The following is a 6,607-nucleotide window of genomic DNA, read 5'->3' as shown; positions in this document are numbered from 1 at the left end:
AAGATGCCCTCACCCTCCAAGAAGACTCCTGTCCGGCCGTTCAGGAACGACCATGGACGGGATGTGGTTTAAAAAAAAGTTACCAAAAAGCTCAAAACTGACCTTTTTGATCATGGGCCGGGCCGGGAGAAGACGAGAGGCACATGGTAAGTCAATGCATGCCTGGAAGTGCGCACGCGCACGGGATCCGAGAGACACAGAAGACACAGCAGGCGGCGCTGGACGGATTCCTGAAAAGTGAAAACTACTGTAAAGAAGAAGATGCCTTTAGGCGATCCCTTAAAGGAGAACTATGAGGTGAGTGCTTTTCACTCACCTCATAGTTCTAGCCGACCTGTGACAATGAGACTGTCACAGGTCGGCTCAGTAGATCGGGAGGTGAGCGAACACATACCGGCGTTCGCTCACCTCTCGATCCTGTCACGGCTCTCTGCCGTGACAGGGGAGGGGCTGAATTCCCCCCTCCGCCAGCGCTGACTGGCGGAACGGACGAGGAAGGGGACAGCTGGCTCTGCCTCTAGATAGGCAGAGCCAGCTGTCAGTCACCCAGCTGGGCGGATCCCGGCACAATTGTCGGGATCCGCTTCAGCTGCGGCGTCTCAGTATATTGCGAGCAGCAGCTCGCGGTATACTGCGACGTCTCAGTATACCGCGAGCTACAGCTCTTGGTATACTGAGCCTAGGGTGACGGGAGGACGCTAGTTTGTGTCCTCCCGTTACCCTAAGGAGAACTATGGGGAAAAGCCTTATGCCCATAGTTCTCGTTTAAGACTCATCTCTTCAGGGAAGCCTATCCCACCTCAACCATCACTTTCTCAAAGAATTCATCCCCACACAGCTACCTCCTCATGTATCACTTGCCCCTCCCTTTTAGAGTGTAAGCCCTCACGGGCAGGGTCCTCCTTACCATCTTGTCTTGAATTGTATTGTGATTGTAATGTCTTCCTTATATTGTAAAGCGCTGCGCAAACTGTTGGCGCTATATAAATCCTGTATAATAATAATAATGATCGGATCAAGAGGCATCATTTAAAGTAAGTCCTTACACCAGCACATGGGGGGATGGGGGGTGTTGGAGAAATTACTTTAATGTCACTTTAAATACACGTTTATTTCCTCAGGGTGGATCATGCCTTTCATTACATCACATGTTTCTGGCACCTCCACAAACAGGGAGGAGTCAGTCAGGTGGTTCCTGTATCTGGAATTAATAACATTGGATTACGCACGTCTGTGTTATATAATCCAAAATGTTTCCAGTTTTTAGACAACTTCACCTCTTGTAGGGAGTGAATGTGCTTTTATCGCTTGGTATGAGAGTGAATCAGGGATTACATGGTGTGTTTAGTTGCTGTACATCACACAAACAACACAATTTACTCGTGTTTGAGGCTGGAGGAGGGCGGGGTGCTTGGTAACGGGCTAGTCCTGGCCTGTAATTGGCTGTTGTAGAGAGTACTTTCATCATGAGTGTGCACATCGGGCTCCTGTGTCAGTGAATTAGTCCCTGGAGTGCTGTGTGAGGAAGTCGGCTGACAACACACTCATACATACAGGACACTCTGCAGTCACATCACCGGGGCAGGTGAGTAGACGTGTGTTATTCATTCTGCTCTAGTCTGTCCTTGTGGCACTGTGCCATGACTTTCCCAAGTACTGACTTCCAGAATCTCCCAACAATTAAAACATGTTCTGGAGAGATCCACAAGATGCATTGCTGGGACCCTGCTTACTCCACCTGTGCATGCGCCCCGATTACCTGCAAAACATGCTCTGCAGGTGGGACTTGAGACAGGTATAGGAAATAGAGTTAGAGGCATAGTCCACTTTTTGCAAAAAAATGAATAAATGCTCCCATATTTCAAAAAGAAAAAAGTAAATATTAATTATTTTTTGTATTGGAGCCTGCAAATGATCAGTAGATCTCGGGTGCAATTGCTCTAGCTCACAGGTGGGCAACTCTGGCCCTCCAGCTGTGCTTTAACTACAAATCACAGCATGCCTATGACTTCCAGTTTTGCAGTGGATCATGGGATTTGTAGTTCCACAGCTGCAGACTGTTCCTCCAGACCCAGGACCGTGCTGAAGCACAGACATTCTGTTGTGGAGTGGTAGGAATTTATCAGTGCGCTGGCACCACCATGTGTGTATTGCATTAAAAACTATGAGTCCCCCTGCCTTGGTAGACGGGACTTGTAGTTTATTTTTGTTTTAGGGCTTGTTCACACCAATTGCGGTGCGCTCCAGAGCGGTAGCTGCTGGAATGCACTGCAATCACTCACAAATCTTCCCCCTGCATTCTGGGGTGGGAGGGGGCGTGGTGGTGCATTGAAGTCAATGGCACCCCCCCCCCGCCCCCCCCACCCGCAGTGTGATTGGATGCGTGGCAAAACATTGCCTGTGTTCCGTTCCACTGCAAATGCAAAAAATAGAGCATGCAGCATTTTTTGCATTTGCAGTGGAACGGAACCCAGGCAATGTTTTGCCATGCGTCCGATCGCACTGCGGGTGCAGGGTGTGGCTGCGGTGTCATTGACTTCAATGCACCGCTACGCCCCTGAACATGAGATGATTTGTGAGCGATTGCGGTGCGTTCCAGCAGCTACCGCTCTGGAATGCACCGCAATTGTTGTGAACAAGCCCTGACAGATCTGTGAATGAATGACACAACTGTGTGGGCAAAGGAGAAGCACCCCAAGATTCAGGTAAGTGAGGGGTGTTTTGGGGGTGGAGGGCTGTGGAATGACACCACATTCTACACTAAGTATGAGTGGAACATGGCATGAAATGAGTCATTAAATTGTATGTAGAGCCAAAATGTTTTCTTTTAGTTTTGGATAGTGTAGGGAAGGGTTAAAACCCCTGCCAGGTATACCATTAGGGAAATTTCCCTTTACTTCCTGTCCTAGAAGCATAACAGATGTCCCCATTTGAAGATATCCCCTCACCTCTTGTTCCGGGGACAACTTTGACATTTCAGATTTTAAGTCACTTTTCCCCAGTACAAGTAGAGGGGTGAATCTCCCCAATGGAGTTGCAAGCAGCATTACAAACTTGTCAGGGGGGTCTAACCCTTCCTCACTCTGTTCAGAGCTAAAAAAAATAAAATGTTTGCTTGGAGATCCATTATAAAGGTGTACAGTAGTCTACCTTTTGGACCATGTTTCATATTGAACCCATATTTAGGTTGCGTGGTTCCATTTGCCAGCTTCCCACCCTCAAATTGCCCCCCACTGACCTAAATTGCGGGGTGCTTCTCCCTGCAGAGATCCGTTATGTTCTGAATTTAGTGTTCCTGTGCGTGGCTCCGCCTACACCGCTGAGTCAAATTGGCCGCAGATTGTTTGCAAACATTGACTGCAAGTCCCATCTGCCATTGCGGCTCATGAAACTTGTAGAGAATGTACCCGTGATCCTTCCATCCTCACTTCTTCCAGCCCGGTCTAGACCTCCATATGGACCTGAGCCCAGGGGAAGGGTTTGCAGGAGTCTGAGCGATGCGCTGATCTCGGTTACAATGCTTTGCAGGCCTGAATGCAGAAGTTTAAAGGGTTTCTAAATCCTCAGCGTTTTTTGCATAGATCTACTGCTAGCAAAAAGTTTAAAAAAACAAAACGCTTTAAGAGCAGTTTTAACTTACCTGTATCTTCCCTGCGCGCAACCGTCCGAAAATGTGAAACCGCTTGGGCGGCCGCGTAGCATCTTGGGGCGGGCGCATCCGCAGTTCACATTTTTGGCCGGGACGCGAGGAGAGACACAGGGTAAGTCTATGGACGCGTGCACCAGATACCGTGGGACAGGAAGTGCCAGCAAGGACAGAGAAGTGAGCGCTGGATCGGAGACTTGCAGAGCTGGAGAGAAGGCTGAAAACTACAGGAAAGAAGATCGGATTAAGAGACATCATTTAAGATAAGTGCTTTCATTAACGTTGTGTTGAGGCAAAAACATTTTTGCCTTTTAAAGTCACTTTAATGAATGCTGTTTTATGAACAATCGGAACAGAGTTCTCTTTTGCTGGACCTGGTCGTACTGAATCGGGGGCAATCTGAGGTAAACAGACACATGTCCACTTACATCTGATTCCCCATAGACCAGACATGGGGTCCGGCAGTTGTAGTTCTTTGTTCCATTTGTCTTGCGATGGTTGTAAGGTAATTAAGAAAACGTACGATCTGCCTATCTTGGACAGGCAGATCGTACTTGCGATGATCGCAAGCCGCGCCCCCCTGAGGGAAGGGCTTCCGATGACCGCAATGCCGAACGGGCAGTGTGCGCTTGCGCACACTGGCCCGTCCGGCTTTTATCTTACGAACATGCTACACACCCGCCAAACATCGTACGATGCTCGGCGGATTTTTCGAACATGTTCGTAAGTTAAGTCGTGCGACCGTACAGTAGTAGAGGTCGCACGGCTTCCGCACACCTTGCGATAATCGTACGATTGCGGGATTTCCCGCGATTATTGTACGATTATCGTAAGGTGTGTGGGCACCCAAATGCAGTCTGCCCTGACCCTTTCACACTGTGCATTACATATCCCTGCCCTCCTGGCTTATGCACTCTTTAGCCCTGTTCTCTGGGTATTGTGCACACATGAGCCCTGCGCTATATGCACTGTTATATCTGTAAATAAATAAGTCAAGGCAACTGGACTGGCTGTATTGTTCTTGAAGACGTTTCACTGGATATCCGACCAACTTTCTCAACTCAATGACTTGTACAAAAAATTATCTGGCAATAAATATGGTGAATGTTTCTCAATATACATAATCTGTTAGTCACAACCAAGTGTTGATTGCATTTGTATAATTGGAGTCTAGGAGGTGTTATTAACCTGCCCACAGAGAGGTGTTAAAACAGCATTGTGGCAGACAATAGATGTCGAACCCCCCTCACCTCTAATCAAGCTCGGCGTCTCCATTTTGACATAAATGGCCTCTTTCACACCTCTTTTAAACCAGTCGTCCTCCCTGTCTAGGATGCGTACTTGACTGTCTTCAAAGGAGTGACCTTTTTCCTTTTTAGATGTAGGTATACTACAGAATCTTGACCAGAGGGTTTTGCTCTTCTATGCTGCGCATGCAAAAAAAAACTTGTGTAACTGCTAAGGTTAAAAACAGAAGACATGTATCTAAACCCTCTGATTTTAACCTTAGCGTTTAGACAGGTTTTTTTGCATGCTGGCTGGTGAGTGTGCTGGGAAACGTTTTGCTGTTGTACTGTATAAGGTCCTTCCATGTGCACCTTGCTGTAAAGTACGTTTGCCATTTGTTTTGCTTGGCTGATTTGGGGCAGTGACACATTGGGGGTCTCAGCTGCCGTTGTGATGTGCGGGGTCCTTTGTGTGTCCCTGCTCCTTTTTAAGGATAGATGAAAGTAGTCACTCGCACTCCATGATATTAAAGTCAGTGCTGTTTATTGACTTTATTGTGAGATAACACACATCTCCTTAGCGACGTTTCAAGACCATGCGGTCCAGTCCTCAGGCAAACTGTTGGAGGCATCCGTTGTCACTACCGCACCCACCCAGTTGGATTTGGGTTTTTGTCTGGTCAGGAGTGCGATGGGACAGGAGGATTATGCTCCTTTAAGGAGGCTGGGCTGCCTCCTGGTGAACCTGCACCCAATTTTATATTTTACTACGTGTGCTCCAAGATGGAGACGCCTATAGGTTAAAGTTAGGACCGCACTACACAGAGGGGCCTTGACGAGGCTGTGCGGCGTTCACAACTTTTTCTGCAGAAGACGTGTATCTAAAACTTCTTCTGTTTTTAACTATAGCGGCTAGACAGGTTTTGCATGTACATGCTGGCTGGTGAGTGTGTTTTTACATGCTGGCTGGTGACTGTGCTGGGAAACGTTTTGCTGTTGTACTGTTTAAAGTAGGGATGCACCGATATATCGGCCGAAAATGGCACTTTTGGCATAATGCCGAAAGTGCCATTTTCCTGCCGATACATCGGCACATCCGTGAGTTCTTTTCTACCAGCTGGGCGCTGCTCTATGTCCCAGCGGGGAGCAGAGAAAGTGACAGCCGAGCGCTGCGGTGGAGAGCGCTGTGAACGGCCGGCGTCTCCTCCCACACCGCTATGCCGCCTACCGCAGAGCGGTGTGGGGGTGGAGACAGCGCTGTCACAGGAGGCTGAGCTCTCCTCCCGCACCGCTTGATCAGCCTCCTGTGGCAGCGTGTCAGAGAGAAAAGCAATGTACACACACTCAGTGATCAGTGATCACTGAGTGTGTGTACATAATTGAGGATATGGTATGTTAACTATATCCTCAATTATGAATGAATGGGAGTGATCTACATCACCCCCATTCATTCATAATTGTAGTTATAGTAAACAAACCATGTACTCATGTTATCAATGAACAGGAAGACTCATAGAGGATTCCTGTTCATTAATAACAGGGGACACAGAAAAAGAGATTGAGGACTTTGTGTTCTCAATCTTTTTTTCTATTTTAACCCCTTCATGACTGAGGCCCTTTTTTCAATTTTTGCACCCATGTTATATTCCACATTTTAGGCCTGAAAATGACGTAAAACCCCCCAACATTATATATTTTCTGAATGCCAAGACCCTATAGAATAAAATGGTGGTAG

The sequence above is a fragment of the Nanorana parkeri genome, unplaced genomic scaffold (assembly GCF_000935625.1).
Source record: "Nanorana parkeri isolate BGI_ZX_2015 unplaced genomic scaffold, ASM93562v1 scaffold48, whole genome shotgun sequence".
Lineage (NCBI taxonomy): Eukaryota > Metazoa > Chordata > Amphibia > Anura > Dicroglossidae > Nanorana > Nanorana parkeri.
This window is presented reverse-complemented; position numbering follows the sequence as displayed.